General features: G+C 41.7%; 1 long non-coding RNA gene across 1 annotated transcript in view; it reads left to right on the top strand.

Annotated features, from left to right (window-relative positions):
* The window catches only part of LOC115379611 (uncharacterized), a 39,644-nt gene that overhangs the window by 21,588 nt on the left and 216 nt on the right, over positions 1-17,840 (top strand). The window contains exon 3 of the long non-coding RNA XR_003930261.1: positions 17,364-17,840. This exon is cut by the window's right edge and continues 216 nt beyond it. This is a non-coding gene — a long non-coding RNA (uncharacterized LOC115379611). The remainder of the gene's footprint in view (positions 1-17,363) is intronic.

The raw sequence follows: 17,840 nt of genomic DNA, 5'->3' as shown, positions 1-17,840 counted from the left end.
GCCCCACATCAGCCACACAGTGTGAGGAGAGTCTCCTAAGCCTGGATCTGGCAGGGCTTTGGAGTGCTGTTTGGTGACTGGAGCTCGAGCTGTGTTGGGAGGATCATCAGTGGCTCTCTCCCAGGGAGATGAGCAGAATAGGCCAATTTCATATGCGGGGCTCGGCCCCTGGGTCTGGGTGGAGGTGGGCTGGGTCCACCCAGTATCCTGGCTTCATTAATCATCCCGCCAAGGCTTACCGGCAAACCCCCTCTCCGCCCTCTCCTAGACAACCTCTTGGATTACACAGAGCCAGCGAAATGTCAGCCCAAATCTGAGTCTTGATGCAGATAATCATTTCAATAATATTTCTCCATTTGTGCCCCCAATGCCAGGGGAATAGAGCTTTTCCACTGTCAGGTAGCATAAGACTACAGTTGGTGGGAATACTTGACTCTGAGCCAGATGGCTTAGCCATGCTTGCAGCATATGTTCAACAAGCAGGCCTGTTCTGAGCAATCATTAGGTTTTTATTAATTTGAAGCAGCCTGGAATGCATATATATTTACCTGATCCTGCCACACCATGCCACCCTCAGCCCCCATGTTCCCTATGGAGAGGTTAGGGAGACTAGACTTTATTGATGTTCACGGGAAAGTAAAATATGATGATGGCTCTCAGTTGATATCTTAATACAATAAAAGTGTCATGAGAGACTTTGCTCAAATATATTTTTCTATCACAACAAAATATGTGTTAGCTAGTTATTACATCTAAGAAGAATCAAAAGACCTCAGTTATAGTTTCTAAGGCTGTTTTGTGTTGAATTTATGATTTCAACATTTATTGGTTAAAATTATGTTTTCCTTCTTATCTGTTTTCTGCACAAAGTGAGAATGATTTTGTACCTCATCAAAGGCAAATACATATTTATGCCTCTGATATCCACCACAGAGGCATCAGTTGTTACAAAGCAAATTACCATTTAGATGCATGAATATGCTTGGGTCCAAGACAAAAGAAACAGTACTGCATGGGAGGGCAAATTTATTCATTACCACTAAGTTGAACTTCCCTTTAACAGCCCTGTGCTCTGCAATCCTGGGAGTTCTTCTCTCAGTGACTTATGGTAGTGCAAGGGGAGGGGGGATGGCGCGCCGAAAATGTCAATAGAAATAGTAAGTGTGAGAGGGAAGGCTTGCCTAATTAGTGCCCATTTAGATTTTATGACGGCTCTGAGATCTGCTCCTCCTGACAGAGAGCACTATAGTTGCATATTGTCCTAGCCTGAGGGAACCATAGGAAAATCCAGATTTATTGTACCTATCATACCAGCATATTTCATTTGCCATTATGAGATGCCATCTTGCAATGATGCCAGATTATTTATTACAGATTAAATTGTGGGACCTGGGTGGTTCAGGAAGATTTCAAAGTACCATTTCTCTTATTAACTTCTTCATTATCTGCCCCACTGTGATCCAAAAGCGCCCTCCCTCCTACCTGTGTTAACAAATACATTATGGATTGGGTAAAACCAAACTGTTTTTCTGTTTTTCTGCATTTGTATCCTAATATTACAGTTTGGTACACCACAGACAACTCCCTTGTTTCTTCTATTTAGGGGAGACTGTGCATTTCATGAATCCTAATATGCAATTAAGAAGGTCTGTTGTCTGTTGTCTTTTGTTTGGATAGTATTTTCAGATTTGTTTCTTGATAACTTATATTATAACTTATAATATATATATGTATATATATTTATATATATATATATATATATATATAAATATATATATATTATTGATAATTATTCTGAATTATCATGAATTGGTTTGAAGATATTGCAACTGTTATTGTGCTTTGTATTTTGCGATATCATTACATCAAACATTATACTTCATGTGTTTTTGTACCTGCATGGTGTTTTTAGCCATACTGTAGGTAGGTCGTCATAATCGTGCCTGGTAAGCTTTACCTTGCCTTACCTTCATTCCTCTGTTCCACAATTGCCAGATGCTTCGGTGGTTTTATGTCTTTTGTGTATTAGGTAATGTTTATTTACTATGTCCCTTAAACCCTTGGATGTTGGCATTTATCCTATTTACACATCAATATTACGTCTCCATGAAGGCCTTGAGAGTTGCATTTAAGTAGTTGTGCAGGGCGGTATTAAAATGTACTCCATACTGTGAGGGGAGCTCGTCAGGGAATAGCTTGGCCCTGGACTCCCATTACCCAGTATAAAAGTGTCAGCCACTTTAATTACATTCATGCCTTCCCCAGTCCATTTTACTGCAGCCGCAATCAGATTTCATGCACAGATCTCAAGCCACTGTCTTAACTATTTGGCCATTGTTGGCGGTGAGATGAGCATCTACTGTGCTTTTCTCATTTTCCTCCATCCATCGATCTGAACTGATGATATATGAGTCAGAATATTTTTAATGTGTTGTCTAGCCTAGGCATTACAGGTGTTTCCAGCTGGTCATGGATCTTCAGTCACAAGCTCAATGTTTTGTCTGGCGCGTGGTCCCTCAATGTGAATTTGAGTATCTGCCCCTGCTATTGTTGATTAAGTTGGCATACTCAACCACTAAATATCAGTGCACCCCACTGAAAGCAGCAGAATTGGCTGTACACAGGACACCCGTGCAAAGGAGGGTGGTGGGTGGAAGAGGGGGAAGAGGGTGTGGGGGTCAAGTTCCACCGGTCAGACTGTTAGTGAGTGTGGAAGAGGCAGTGTCACTTACTGTTTCATGGGGAAGCTTCCTGACCTTCTAGGAGTGAAAGCGAGATCCTCTCTTGTTTATACTCAGCCATGGATCAGTGCTTGGAATATGTCTACATCCTCTCAGCCAATTTCACACAGAGGAGGCGCAGTGTGGGCGGCCGACACAAGCCGCTTCCCCTGGACGATGAGGCCCATCCCTCACACACGTCCTCTGTCTGTGACTGGAGGTGTGGAGACACAGACGCAGACAGAGGCACTCTACTGCTCCACTGGGCCACAGAACTATCCCCTCCCCTGGGACCCTTGTGTTGGGCCCAGCCTCTGACTCTGGGTCCTTATCTAAGAGAGGAAGTACTCTCTCTGCCAAACAGCCCCTCCACTAATGAAATCATAAAGGGATTTATATCTTTTTTAACGCTTCCAAGATGATCCTTTGTACTTTTTATGTTTTGTTTTCCTACAGTTACAGTGCATTTTCAAATTTGCGTTCAAATGTAACTTTTCCAAACAATGCAGGGCACATCACAGAGTGAAGTGCTGAAAACACATCTCATTAGAGCCTCAATTGAAAAAGCCCTGTTTTGAAATGACAATGCAATGTGGTCCTGCTTAAAGTAATTGATAGGCACGGTAAGAGCACATAAAGCACTCAAGTGAATTATCAGAGAAGGCATTAATTACCTCTAATGATTTGATTGTGACAAGGATGTTTGCTATAAAAACTATTTATGATGCACATTAAGGTCAGGCTTTTCTTAAAACTAAGATTCATGCACACATCAGTCATTTGCAAATAAACACAAACAATTTTGCAAAGCTCTAATTAGAAAAGAAGGGAATTCTACTGTGTGGTCCAATCCGATTTTGCATTAACAATGAAATGGTAATCAAACCTCAGTCAGTGATCCCACTTCAGACCCGCACACTCCTGGATGAAGCCACTTCACTTCATGCCCAATTGATCTAATTGCATAAAGAGAATTCTCTCTCCCTCTCCCTCACTCTCTCCCTCTCTCTCTCTCTCTCTCTCTCTCTCTCTCTCTCCTTTGCTCTCTCTCTCCCGCCCCTCTTTCTCTCTCCCGTTATAATGGTTCCTGTTAGAATTCGGCTGTTCAGTTAATTAAGTCTTCATTCTTTATCACAGTGGTAGACCTGGGAAGACCATCCAATATTCTGTCTCTCCAAAACACTCTTCAAATGCTTTGTCTCTCTCCTCCTTTTTCTACACTGGCAGAGCTGCAGGAAACTCCCGACCACTGTCTTATGGCTATGTTGCTTGCCTTGCAATCAGCGACCCCTGTTACTCAATTATGGGGTGTGAATTTGGGCTCTTTGGTGACCTTCTCCCAGTGATCCTACCACTGACCCTTCAATAAGAGCGCAGCCTTCCCGCCACTGCTTTGTGTGTTGCATCGCATTTTTCATTTGCGGGATCTTTATGAAGGAGGAAATGAAAGGAAGCAGGTCACCCACGTTGTGTTCTCGCATCTCCCCACTTCAGAGGCTCTGAACAGGGGCCCGGTGTTTGCTTTGATTCTATGTAGGGCACACCGTAAGTTCAAGGGTTGGAGGGCAGGAAGCGTCACTCTCTTGTAGGTAATCACATCCAGCTTTGTGCTCCCTGTACCCCGACACTGAGGGTGGCAGCTTAAAGGCTGTCTGGTGCCTTGTTCCTCCACTGGACTACACGAAGGCAGCTTTTTGATATCCACAACCCCAAGTCTCCTTTTCTAGTCTGTATTATCTTAGAGGATTCAACTCGGCTCTGTGTTGATGTAGAAGTCTTCTCTGCAGCAAACCGGCTTTTTATGTACCGTGCTTCATTTCAGGCACTCCAAGTCAGGGTTTTAAGATGACATATTAGCCAGCTCTGGGGTGGTTAAAGGTGATGCAAAGATTACAGCTATTTACTGAATTATCTATCTGTGAGACTACCCTCATATCTCTGCATATATTACCTTGAGCTTGAGTTTAAAGAGCGATTGCTCAGAACAAGGAAGTTAAGGAGGCAATTACATAATGAAATGGGCCATCAATTCTGTTCGTGGCCTTTTTCTCTTTGAACAGAGATGGCCCAGATATCCCTGGTTTAGCTGACCCAGTAGAAGTACAACTGTTTGTATTAAACTCTCCTTTATCAAGGGACCCTTACAGACGCTGCATGGGTCTGTCTGGCTTTCTATCTCCATTCCATAATTCAGTTATTAATTACCCTCACTCCCTGAGCTGTGGCAGCGGCCATTGTATTTACAGTGTTTCCATGGCGACCCTAGCCCATTTATAAGGTATGTGTCAGTATTAAGACCTGTATTCAAATGGCCTCCATCTAAATATAGCAATGTCTCATAATGTGGGGGTTATTATATTGAAATTAACACTGCTCCATTGGAGGCTGGATTCTAAGACAGACTGATAATGTTCAGCAATCATGAGGTTTGTAATGGAAATGTAGAAAAGAAGCTTTCTTGGGCTATATTGCATTAATTGCACTCTGGTCAAGCACTGATTGTTGCACCTAGAGCCAGACTGAAACTGGCTGTGGGTTCACTGTGCTTGCCGCTTGACTTTTGAACAGTTTTCCTCTTAACATAAAATGATCATATCCTTAAAAACAAACAAACAAACAAACAAAAATCTTTAAAGACCAATTTTTACTCTTTACAGCTTTTTCCTGACTCATGATGCTTGGTTTTTATCTCTTTTTTTTTTGTATTAATTTTTTTTATTTTTTATTTTGTCATTTATAAACATTTTTTTCTAACTTGTGACTTTGGGTTACTTTTTTCACTGTCTTTGATGGATTTTATTAATCCACTTGAATACTTGCTATTTTTTATTGATTGTTTTTTGATTGTGTATTTTATTTATCCATCTATTTTGCCTTGTATTGCAAAAAAGAGGTGCTATCCAAAAGCCCTACTTACCTGCTTACTTACGCATATATTATTGATGTAAACTGTTCAGTTGCTAGATTATGAAAATCAACTTTCTTTTTATTAAATTATTATATAACAAGAGATACTGATATAGTGGAAAAAAGGTGCATTTTACATCAGTCTTCACCCAGGCTAGCTATATTATTACTCTATAGCCTTTTAAAGAGTCCTCAGCTCCAATTACTGTACCATTTCTCATAGACTTACCTGACTTTCTATTTGTGGTAACAGAAGTTTCCATGGACTTTTGGACAGTGGTAGACCTCAGTGTCCTCTCCGTAGCTCCAGTTTCTCCTCTGTTCTACTCAATACTATGGCTTTAGTCTACATTGTCCTTCTGGTGTGGAGAGTCAAAGAGTTAGATAGTCGCCGGCTCTTATTCAGGCCCAAATAGGACCCACACCTTCTGTCACAGCCTCCAGCCCTGGGCCCGACGGCAACCTGCTGCCAGGCCTATGCGCTCTGCCAGTTGTAGTTTTTAATTGGCCATCTGGGGAAAGCTGGATCTAGTGGCTGGATATTAATCAGTAAATTAACCCAGCCATAATACAGTCCCTCCCAGTGGAGGCCTGGCAGCTGTGGGCAGAGAGAGAGAGAGAAAGTGAGACAAACCATGGGCTGGAGAAGCTGAAAAGGGAGGCTCCCGAATGGGCTGGCCTGTGATTGAACATTTCCTCCATGTCCCCTGCCACGCTCCCCTGTCTGCAGCGCCACTGACCCCCAATTTGTCTGACAATCACATGGAGGATTATCTCCAACATGTCAGTGCAGATGTCACAGGTACTTCCTCTCACTAAGGACAAAGCTGGAAATTCGGAGTTGGGGCTTGCTTTTCCGACCAAAACTGACAGCTGTATTGAGAGCTGGAGTGATTGGAGGGAGAGTGCTCTACAAAAGTTCAGGGGGAGGTTACACTCCTGCAAGATCTTTCTGTGTGGAGAACTGGTGTGTGTGTGTGATATGTGCGCGCGCACACACATGAACTTGCGTGTGTGTGAGTGTTCTTGTATCATTAGTGTATTTGACTGGCTGGAATCGCTGGCAGTCCCCAGAGCCAACCAATTAAAAGGCTAATGAATATACAACAGCTAATTATTATAAATAAGCTAAATTATCACAATAGCCTTTGCTTACAGTGTCAACACTGAATTTGGGCATAGTGAGAATAGCATTCAAATTTGTAAGGTGCACACCCATTACTGACCAAACAGTGTTTGTCACTGACAGTGAGTTAAAAGATCGGATGAATATGCTATTGTGTTTATAAAACCAGGTCAAAGATAAACAAGGGGTGGGGGGGCTTGTCTCATGTTTTTACTTCTGAATGAATCGTTGGGCTAATATCTGCCTTTTTTTTTTTTTATCTGATATTGGCATGTCTATGTCTTCCCCCTCTGATATGAAAAAAGGTTGGACAGTATCTCTTTCATCTTTTTATTTTGCATTTACAATGTGTTTTTTTTTTTTTTAATTCAAACATTTCATTAAAAAGGTATTTAATCTAGTCATAGTTTTCATGTTCATTTTAATAAAATAATTTTCAAATTTAAAGATGTGGAGTATCTGAACAAACCTGAAACAGTATTGTTCTTAAAAGCCCATATCAGTCAAATTCCCCTGTATACTATGTGAGTTCAAATGAGAGACACTTAAAGAAAAGCTTTGAATGGATGCCTTTTAGCTGGACTGGCAGCACTTTCTCCAAATGAAATGTCTATTAATTGAACCGTTACTGCATGTTACCAAAGTGACTCATTGTTAGTGAGACCATTCACACCGTTTTGTTAGAGGAACATGGCGGATTAGGATCCTTAACTTGTATCAGTGTAAGCTGCAGTTGTTCACATGGCCTCACAGCCTCGGCATTCAACAAACAGAATAGCAGCAGATGTCACAATACATCACAGAAAAGCAACGTCAACCACTGACCCACTGCACCTCTTATATATTCATGCATAACAAACACAAAGACTCAAACCCGTGCGGCTCATGCCGTCTGACCCTACAGAGGGATTTTATGATGTGATGTCATCACGCCCCATTGTCATAAATGAACCACCTCACTTTTCTGCCTGTCAATAAATTTTCAAGGGGCCTTGGTCGTACACTGCTGCTCTACTGTGCTCTAGATGGACATGAAATAATTGCCATGCAAGGAGTTGCACGTTTCACTTTCTAATTTTAAGGGTCAACAGCATTTTAATACCATTTTAAACACACACACAATGTTTTTTATGATGCATGTACAAGCGGCTTTTGATAGCTTAACCAGCCAAGCATGGTTAAAGAGAGAAACCACTGCAGCTGCTTCCAAGACCCACTTAATTTAGTCCCCTGACCCTGGCTCACCTGAGTCTGCATGGAAATCATAATGCAATTCAAGTGTGAAGAAAAATGATATACTATGTATTTACCCTAAATATTTATGCAGGGCCTACTAACAGTCATGCTTACCTCTAATAAAGGGAAAGCGGTGCCTTGTAACAGTGGCAGTGCTGGGTTGCTGCTACATTGCCTGAGGCCATTGTCTCCAGCATTATCATTTTCATTGGATTCCATACAGGTCAGTGTTTCTGGTGTTTACAATGCCTGGCTCATATAGGCCTTAGGTGTTTTACAGGGTCATTTTGGATATTGAGAGGTTTCTTTCAAAAAATTTTGACTTTATTGTCAATAAACAGGAAAGTCGGCAAAGCTCTGTTATTCAATATGAAGGACATGTGACGCTGACCCATATTTAGGCTTGACTCGATCCAGTCCGTGCATGTTCTCTAGTTTTTCCCTTCGTGCTTTATTCTTCCTTTCCCAATCATAATTTTCACTCAGTGTGTTTGCAGTTGACTCAGAGTGACAGCTGCTGTTGGGGGTCCAGCAATGCGTCTGTTGCTCAACATCAGCGCTATCCCTTGACGTGGAGAAGCCATGCGCTACCTAAGGGATGGAAAGCCAAGAAAAGGAGTAAAAGGTGTCTGTTTCTCTGTACAGTAGTGCCACTGAATTCAATTCTGCGGTTCAGTTCCTGAGGAAGTGTGTCAATAGATATTAGTCGCCCTAACAAGAAGATCAGGTGAGCCCTGCAGCCGCAAAGCGAAGCTCCCTGAGGCGCAGTCATGTCCTATATTTCCAGAGGGGAGGTCTGTACAGTACGCTAGGTAGCGATCTTCCAGAGGCCTATTAGACTAGCTGTATAAAGAGTCAAGCAGAGAGGGTGTCTCATCAGCGCTGATAACAGGGTATCTGGTCAAGTCATTAGCTCTCCTCTTATTGAATTCCTCCAGCCAAATAGACCAAATGAAGCTAAATAAAGCTATAGTGGTGAGGAGCCTACAGCCCATTAATATGCTGCCACCTCGCTCTCCTCCTCCTCCTCCTCCTCCTCCTCCTCCCAGAGACACAGACATGCACTGCCTCTCTCTCTCCCTCTCTCTGTCTCTCGTTTCCACTCTCTCCCTCTTTAGCACACGTTTCCTCCTCTCTCTTTCTCCCCATCTCTTACTCCCCCTCTATCCATCTCTTTCCTTCCTACTGTCTTTCTCCTCTCTCATTCTTAGCTTCTCTTTCTCTCTCTCTGTTCTTGCCCTCCCTCCCCTGCTCTCCTCCCTCACTTTCTCCTTGTCTGGGGGCCCTAATGGTGAGCATGTACAGCAGCTCTGACACCGTCACATCTGCTGGCAGAGAGGGTCTCTCCCTCACCACACAGCCTGCTAATGAGATCTTCCCCCATTTAATTAATACCATAAGAATTTTAATTCTGACTGAATCAATTTAATGTGATGTGATTTTGTCAGCTCTATTCCCCAAGTAAGGAAAAAAACAGAGCGGGCCCTGATGCTTATTACATACATCATTTCACGGGCCCTGCATTCCCTGCTGACTTAAACAAATTCTAATTAAGACTAATTAAAGCATCATTTATGAAAACGCTTGTGATAGTTATGCAAACATTCTGGGTGGGTATGCTCTGCATGATAATTACCCCCCGGTTTAAATTAAGACCTGTTCCCTGGCAATTATGCCAGCCACACACCAGTACCTCATGGAAAACATTTTTTATTCAATTCCTGCAATTAAATATGAGACCTGGCTCATGAACTATCCGCTCAGAATGCATTTTTAAGAGGGAAATGATGATTATGCGTCTTTTTTTGTAATTATTATTATTATTTTTTTTTTTAACTTGTTTTCCCCTCTGTCAGGTGGAGTAAATGGAGCCAGTCCAGGGTTCTGTGCCGGAGTTACAATGAGGTTAAAGTGATGATCATAAAGCATCCAGTGGTGACTGATATCGAAGCTGACACCTGCTGTCTTTGGTTGAGGTGATTAGTCTGTGTTTTCTAGGTGGGTTTTCATCACGTTAATGCCGGTTAGGCAGATGTGAACAGACTGCACTGTCTTAGATCTCCACCCCTGCTCGGTGACGACTTTCAGTGAATCACTTCAAACACGCTGCAGCCTCTCTCCACCATACAGTCGGTTTTGTGAGGTGCTGTAATGTAGCTCTTGTAAGAATGCAGCACCCATCCTCAGACCAGAAGTAACACCTTTACAAAATGTCTGTGGTCTTAAAAGAAATATATTTGAGGAGGGACTGCAGTCGTGTTTAACTCAGTGGGAAGAGTGTGACGCTGCCAGGGGTAGGAGAGAGGGCAGGGTGGAGAGTTTGACTCTGCTAATAGATTGGGCATGGGGAGTATGAATATTACTGTGGCCTGACCGGTCAGACGGGGGCCTCTACAACACATACAGGCTGAGAAATAGTGAATGTTGATGCATATTACAGGAGCAGGATTTCCCCTCTTTAAATAAATGTGCTGATGCAGTTGCTTATGTCAGCCGGCTGTTAATAGATATCCTGCAGAACGCTGCTCTTTATCAGGCTTTTAGCAGCCGTTTACAGTATGACGCCATTACACCTAATCTACTGTGTTGATACAGCAGCACACTCCCATCAATGCATTGTTTCACAGTGCTGAAAACCAGGCTATTCTTTCTGGACTCATACTATTTAAAGGATTTTAGACATGTTACTGGTCTTCAAACTCTTATAGCACTATAGTTAAAATAACTTGCATTTTCTCATTTTTCATGCAATGCAATTAAATATTACTTTTTTTGTCTTTGTCTTTTTTTTTTTTTTTTATCTTTGAGCAGATCTTTTTCTACTTGATTGATTACATATTTCTTTTATGTTCTTTGTCTTATGGATTTTTATACCTTAATACAAGATAGCTTTATCAGTATAATAATGAGCATATATGAAGCTCTGTGTGGCATGATACTTAGTTTAGATATTTTTAATTTCATGAAAAGTTCATAAAGCCGTGTCCACAAAGTTATGACTTCCTTGTGCTCAGATGGCACGACTCGGCGGCGCTGTTTATGTGTTTGCACAACACTTATCGCTTCTGTCATGTTTGTTTACTTTTCTTGGGGTCTTCGATTTTGGCAACACCGCAGCTATATTGCTTTTTACTGCTTGAGAGGCAGCTGGTTCAATAAGATGAGAGAGAGGGAAAAAAATAGAGGCGCTATTCCCAAATCAGTTGCTGGTGAGGTTGAGGGAACTCAGGCGGTAGGGAGCAGGCTCCACTTCCAACCACGTCCTGTTTTACGTGCACTGCTTCTCCCCGTACATGCAGATGGCACAGCGCTCCCAGATTTCATTTGAGGTAATCTAATCCCTCCACTGCTCCCTCTAGAAAGGAGGAGTATTAGCGGCCATATGTCAACCAGATTTGTCAGATTATTCATTACAATTAATTGCTGTTCCACTTAAGGCCTTTAAGGCTGTGAATTGCTCCGAAATCTATTGCAAACACAAAAATTATGAGTAAAAGACTTTGGCCCTGTCATTCAAATTTCAGGCTGACCTTTAGCGGAGCCTGGCTTTTCTGAGGGAGGCAGGAGGGAGAGCCTTTCTAATTGGTGTTTCTTCAGCTTTTTATTTTTTTATTTTTATTTTCCATCTACAGGTAGAATGTCTGTCTCTATTGACAGGAAAGACAGGGAAGACTGTTGCACCTGTCTAGAATGATTATTCTCACTGTCCATTGAAGTGAATTGAACTTACTTATGTTACAGCCTTTTTTTTCTAATAAATCTGATTTCATATTGGTTATATTCATAATTGCAATTTGTTTAGCTTATTGTTAGGATGCAGTAACATCATAGTTAGATTTCTGCACACTGTACACTGTCAACTGAATTTCAATGTGGACCTTTTTTCGAAGGTTGGCTGCAAGGCAGCCTAATAGCCACCTGAATTAATGTGCTGTCCAAGGATATGAGCCATAATACTTTGGTGATTAATGTTTCACTGGTGCTCTGCTCCCATAGTTAAGGCTCAGACCCCAGAGATAAACTATTCACTACACACTCAAATCACGTTCCACCAACACACAAATTCAGATTCAACTCTAAACCAGATTTCCTTTTCTTGTGTATTTTTTGATAATTTCATTAGGAGGGCCAAACCTGGCTAAAAATTAGTGATTTAAAATCATCTTAAACCAAATCACACTGAGTAGTGCTTGAAGAAAAAGTCACAGCAAATTACACCATTATAATTGACTATGATTATGATTGAAATCCATGTGACTGATTCATTGCTGATGATATATTTTGGTTAATTATGGAGTTAAGGCACTAGAGGAGTGACTTTAAACCTGTCTGATTGGCCCACTTAATTGTGGTTTATGAGACAGGGCTTACCTAGCAGGGGCTTAGAGACTCAGTGTTAGGGCTGAAGTGGGTGGAGAAAATCTCTCCCAGGTCATATTACCCAGGCCAGAGTTAATGAGAAGGTGGAGGTAAGAGAATCCATCACCATATCAATCTGCAACACCTCTCCTTTCACCTCCACTCCAACTGTTTTTTTTCTCCTCCACATTGATCATCGTTACTATGACACAACATTCACATATTACTACTTATCCAGCACCGAATAGTAGATGCACAGAGTTAAGTAAAACATGTTAAGTAAACGAATAAATGAATCCAAAATGAATTAAATTAAATTCAATTAGACAATTATAAAGACTTTTTTTTTGTAATTGCTGGTGGCTAAATAGTCATATTACCCAACCACAAATTGATAGGTGGGTGGTTGATTTTTTAAGATGAAAAGCACTATTAACAAACATCATTTTGGTAAGAAAAATAGGCCCATCTAGTCTCCATTATGAATCACAGAGAAGAAGGTCTGTACTTGTCTTGTTTCTTATTCAGCGAGATGGCTCAGGCTGCCTCAAGTGCTTCACAGCAGCTCGATGAGATCTCATATCCACCTGTATATTGGGGGATGGAGGTGTTGAAATATTTCAGATTCTCCTCTATACTCATGGTGCCGGTGGATCGATGCTCTAAATGCTGGTTGCCTGGTCTCGTCTCGTCACTGTACTCCTGCCAACCGACACATCCTCATTATACTACAATACGGTTGCCACTAAAGGTCATTCTCCCAGAACATAATCACACACAATCAAAACCACAAACTTCATATATCAAGGAGACAGTAAATAGCCTCAGGGTTTATTTTCTGCCGCCACAGAAATTCTTTCAGTCTATTCATAATCTGAAATTGGGGTGACTTGAATTTTTCTTCCTCAAAACAATTTGAAAACAAAAAAAACAAAAACAAAAAAAACAAAAAAAACCCTGAGTTATTTATTTGACTTTCTAAAGATTTTTTTTTGTTTTGTTTTGCATTCTTGATCCAGTGATTGTGCTATGTTGCCTATTTGAAGTAACAGTTAAAAAACGGGTATTTAAATGTGATATTTAATTTAAAACCTCTTGTACTCAGTTATTAAATGAAGTTATTAAGATTTTAGCTGCCATTTGTCAGATTACAGTTATTCAAAGAGATGGGCTTTTTGTCCAAGCTCCTAATCTATTTCCCCTCCTCAATCAGGAGTGGGTTGTCATGAAAAGAAGTGTCAAAGTAAAAAAGAGCGGAAACACACCCCTCTCCTCCATATTACCATAATGAGGAAAACACACTTAGTGGGCCATGACCTGATGTCATCTGATTATACCCATGATTAATGATATCCTTTTACCAAAACACGCCACTACTGTAACTGTCTGGGATTAGAAGCTGCAGATAGTGATGTATCTCTGGTTTCAGCTCTGTGTTCCTATATATGCATTACTACAGCATGTGCGTGTTTAATACTTGGCAATATTTATTTTTATGAGAATTTCCTGCAGACGACTTTCTTCTTTTTTAGCTTTATTCTCATATGAGAAAGCTCAGTCTGGTTGTTGTTTTTTTTTTTTTTTATCAGCATGATGTGAATCAGTTGTGTGGTCAGGCTTTGCTATGAGCTCCACTTTGTGGGCTATAAATGACTTGAACACCCAGCACCATCTGCTGTAGAATTAGACCAATTCAGTTTTCATATCAAGTCCAACTGTGGATACATGTGCGCTTGCCGTCGGGTCGTGGCTGTAAACAGTTTTCTGGGCAAAACTGCATTTATATTGACTGTTCAATGTACAGTCCATTTGTGGTCAACAGCGTGCGGTGAAATAACAAACTGGGCTTGACACTTTTGACTCTGCACTCGACGGCCTGAAGATGATCTCAATAATGCTGCAACAGTATCCCAAGAGAGAGCAATAAGCTGAGAGGCTAGCAAGCCTTTAAACCTTCTTGTTTTGGACTCAGACTCCAGTCTCCAGATACCAATGTCCAGTCGATGACTCAGTTGAAAATATTTTCCTCTGGTTTTTCCTCTGTCCAGACGCCATGTCAACAAAGCCCCCAGTGTTGCCTAGATGTAGGAGCTACAATGTCAGTCTGTCTGCTTAATTGCGAGTGGGATGAATGTTAATTTACTCAGTCAAGAACCCTCTTTGTAGCACTTTTATAGCCCAGAGGTGTAGATTTACATCTTAGGGATACAATGAGTTTTAGCTTGTGCTAAAAGGGGGGTGACAGGGCCCACATTCCTTGACCTCCTACAGCATATTGTTCTATTGTATATGAACACCTCTCTGCCACGGAGCTGCCCTGGACGGGGTAGGTGTGGGGAGCTTGAGGGGGGCATCCTGACCTATGGCTGAACTTGGGCAAAAGGCAACACTCTATATTTCAGTTCAGTCTGCACGGTCCACTTCACTGAGTGGAAGTGATACAGCGGTGCACAAGACTGTTTTATTTATACTGCCTGCAAGTGAGCATGTGTGGTTTGTTCATGTATGGATCTCTCTGTTTTTTTTTTTTTTTTTTTTTTTTTCCATCAGTGATTTATCAAGTATCCCTTCAGTTGTAGTGCAGTGAACAAATGCAATGTTTGATCGGCTGAGATTTTCCCAGAATTTCAGGGACATCTACTTCACTATAGTGCACTGTGTAGTATTGTGTAATTATAAGAGAGGTGGCTGTGACCTCAGGGGATTGCCGCTAGATTTCACTAGAAAGGTTCCTGCGCATTACATCAATATGCTCAAGAAATTCTGCCTGCATTTGTGTATTGGGCTGTCAGAAAATTAAATGAAAAGTCATTCTAATAGGCGACCCTTGGCCTAGTTCATATTTCCTGTCAATTATGAAAGTATGAAGTCATGCATAGTTATGAGGCATGGGCGGACCTATTAAAATTCATAAATCATTTGTGTTTATACCAAGGTAGCATAAACCACTTAATTCCACGTGGTCATGTAGAACTAATTTTGCTCTCCCAAGTAAAGCTCAAAAAAGAGGCAGGTGCAATGTATTTTTGTGAAATTTCCCAATTTTTTTTATTGTTGACTTATTTTTCTATTTTACATTTTACAGCAAATAAACAAATGTAAATAGCTGTATTCTTGCTGTAATACTGATAGCACATGAAATTTAGCAACTGTATAATCCTAATCAGTTGTTTGTTTAAAACCAGGAGCTGCGTGGATGGATTCTCTTGCCAACTGCCACCACAATGGGCTAATTGTTTTCTGCTAATGATACCTTATTCGCCAGTAAACGTTTTGCGGGCCTCTTGGGCTCTTTTGTAACTCAGGTGTGTGTAATTACATTTCTTAAGGTCAACCTCTCACCAGGATGAATTAGTGAAATTGCATAGTTGACCACTTCAGGGCCTGGATCCAAATGCAATTATCTTAGTTAACAGATCTGCTCCACGGTGGTAGATGATGGTATGGGATGCAAGCGAATGACACAAAGCTTTAGATATTACAGACTCTGATAGTATTTCACACAACACAGCATCACTTAGATTTGTCAGGCAGGAAAAAAAATGGAGCATATGCAAACTCATTGTCCCCCATTAGTCCAAATTAGGGACAGCTGCATTGGTGGTTAATCGTAAATGCCAATGTAAATACAGGTTTAAATACACCAACACTTGATTTGTTTTCTCTCACCATGAGGAGCAGGCTATGAGATATTGATCAGAGCATATCCTGGTCAATCAGACTAAATGATTGCCTATAAGCCCCCAGCCTCTCCTGCTGGCTGGAAGGCATGAGGGGATCCAGCAGAAACCGAATTATAGCTGCCTAGATATGAGCTGCCTGGCCACTGATAGTCCCCCGCAGTCTTGTGGAACTGAGCAATGCAAATGCACAATAAACAGGGCCTAAGCTGGTGGAGGTCTTTCAATCACACAGGGGCAATAGTTCAACCCCTGCCATGCATAATCCCAGCCTTGAAACCCCTGGGACTCCAGGCTCCAACCTGCTCAATGGCACAAAGATATTAGATAGCCATATGTAGATTCACTAGGTAAACAGACTCTCGTGATAACACAATACGCTTCCTTTTCTACCAGGAATATATTTGAAGCTAAGTTCTGCTTTCTTCTGAGGCAAGGCTCAAATTGAAGGCTTAGCTTTGCGCCATCAGAATTCGATGCAGCTGTTTGCTTTGTTTAACGTCCTTGATATATCTCTTGCTGAGAAGAAATTGGTATCTCTTCTTTGTGAATTAAGTTCCCAGGGTGTTTGCATTATAGACCAGCCTCGACTGAAGAGCGGCTGATAGAGGGCCTGTTGGAGGGGTTGAAGTGTGTGTAGATGAATGGTAAAAAGACAAAAAAGTGCACTCAAATGGTGAAAAAAAAAACTTATTGAAAAGAAAAGGAGTAGAGGCAGAAACAGTTTTTTTCAGATTTGAATTTTCAAAGTAACAGTTATTTCACTAGTGGTTAAGAGGTAAATAGATTTTTTTTTATGAGCTGATAACTTGATTTAATTGATTGTTTGGTAAAAAAAAAAAAAGTCATTGGGTGATTATCTTGTATTGTATATTTGACAGTTAGTCTTCATACTCTCCTGTCATATTTTAACTGACAAAGTTCATCCCTTCCCGGGACGTGTTTATTCTCTCTCTCTCTCTCTCTCTCTCTCTCTCTCTCTCTCACTCACTCACACACGCACGCACACACACACACACACACACACACACACACACACATTCACAGTCTGTCTCTCTCCTTCACTGACACACACAACCAAGCATATATGTACATGAGTGCCCACCAGAGAAGGCCATATGAAGACAGATGACAAGTACACGCACACACACGCGCACACACACACACACACACACACACACACACACACACACACACACACACACACACACACACAGCTGAATGGAGTGTCCGTATGGGGGAGGGTTACTGTGGAGAGAGGGGAGCGGAGGACGGGGGTGGGGGTGTTGACAGTGTGCTCCAGGTCTCCATAACCCCTCCTCCCTCCCTCGCCAGCGGCACAGCGGTCCCAGCAGGAGCCACTCCAGCCCGGGGAGAGGATCCTTCCGGCCAGCGGGGGCTCTGGAGGGGGATGGAGAGCCACGGAGACAGAGACACGACATGGGCCACTTTAGGCTTGCATCACATGATCCGTGTGAAAGGAGCTGGCTGATGAGAAGCTGACACCGATCATCCATCCAGCCTGTCCATTATGTCTGACAGTGTGAAGTGACAGGAGGACGACGTCTTCAAAATCTTGCAGATGAACCTCTTTTTGTTTGCAACAAATGTAGCAGAAGTAGCCACAGGAGTCCCAGACAGAATATTGCTAAGTTGCTCTGATATAGCTCTGATCAGTTTATTTCTATTCCAAATGCTTCTAGAGAGTTGGCTCATGTGAATTTGTACTAATACCTATACCAATAATCTCTCCAGTCAGTATATGCTGTATGTATGTTTGTTGCTAAAGAGGCCTCTGAGGTAGATTTTATT

This window comes from Myripristis murdjan, chromosome 21 (genome assembly GCF_902150065.1).
Source record: "Myripristis murdjan chromosome 21, fMyrMur1.1, whole genome shotgun sequence".
NCBI lineage: Eukaryota > Metazoa > Chordata > Actinopteri > Holocentriformes > Holocentridae > Myripristis > Myripristis murdjan.
Note: the sequence above shows the minus strand (reverse complement) of the source record. Positions and strands in the feature narration are given on the sequence as shown.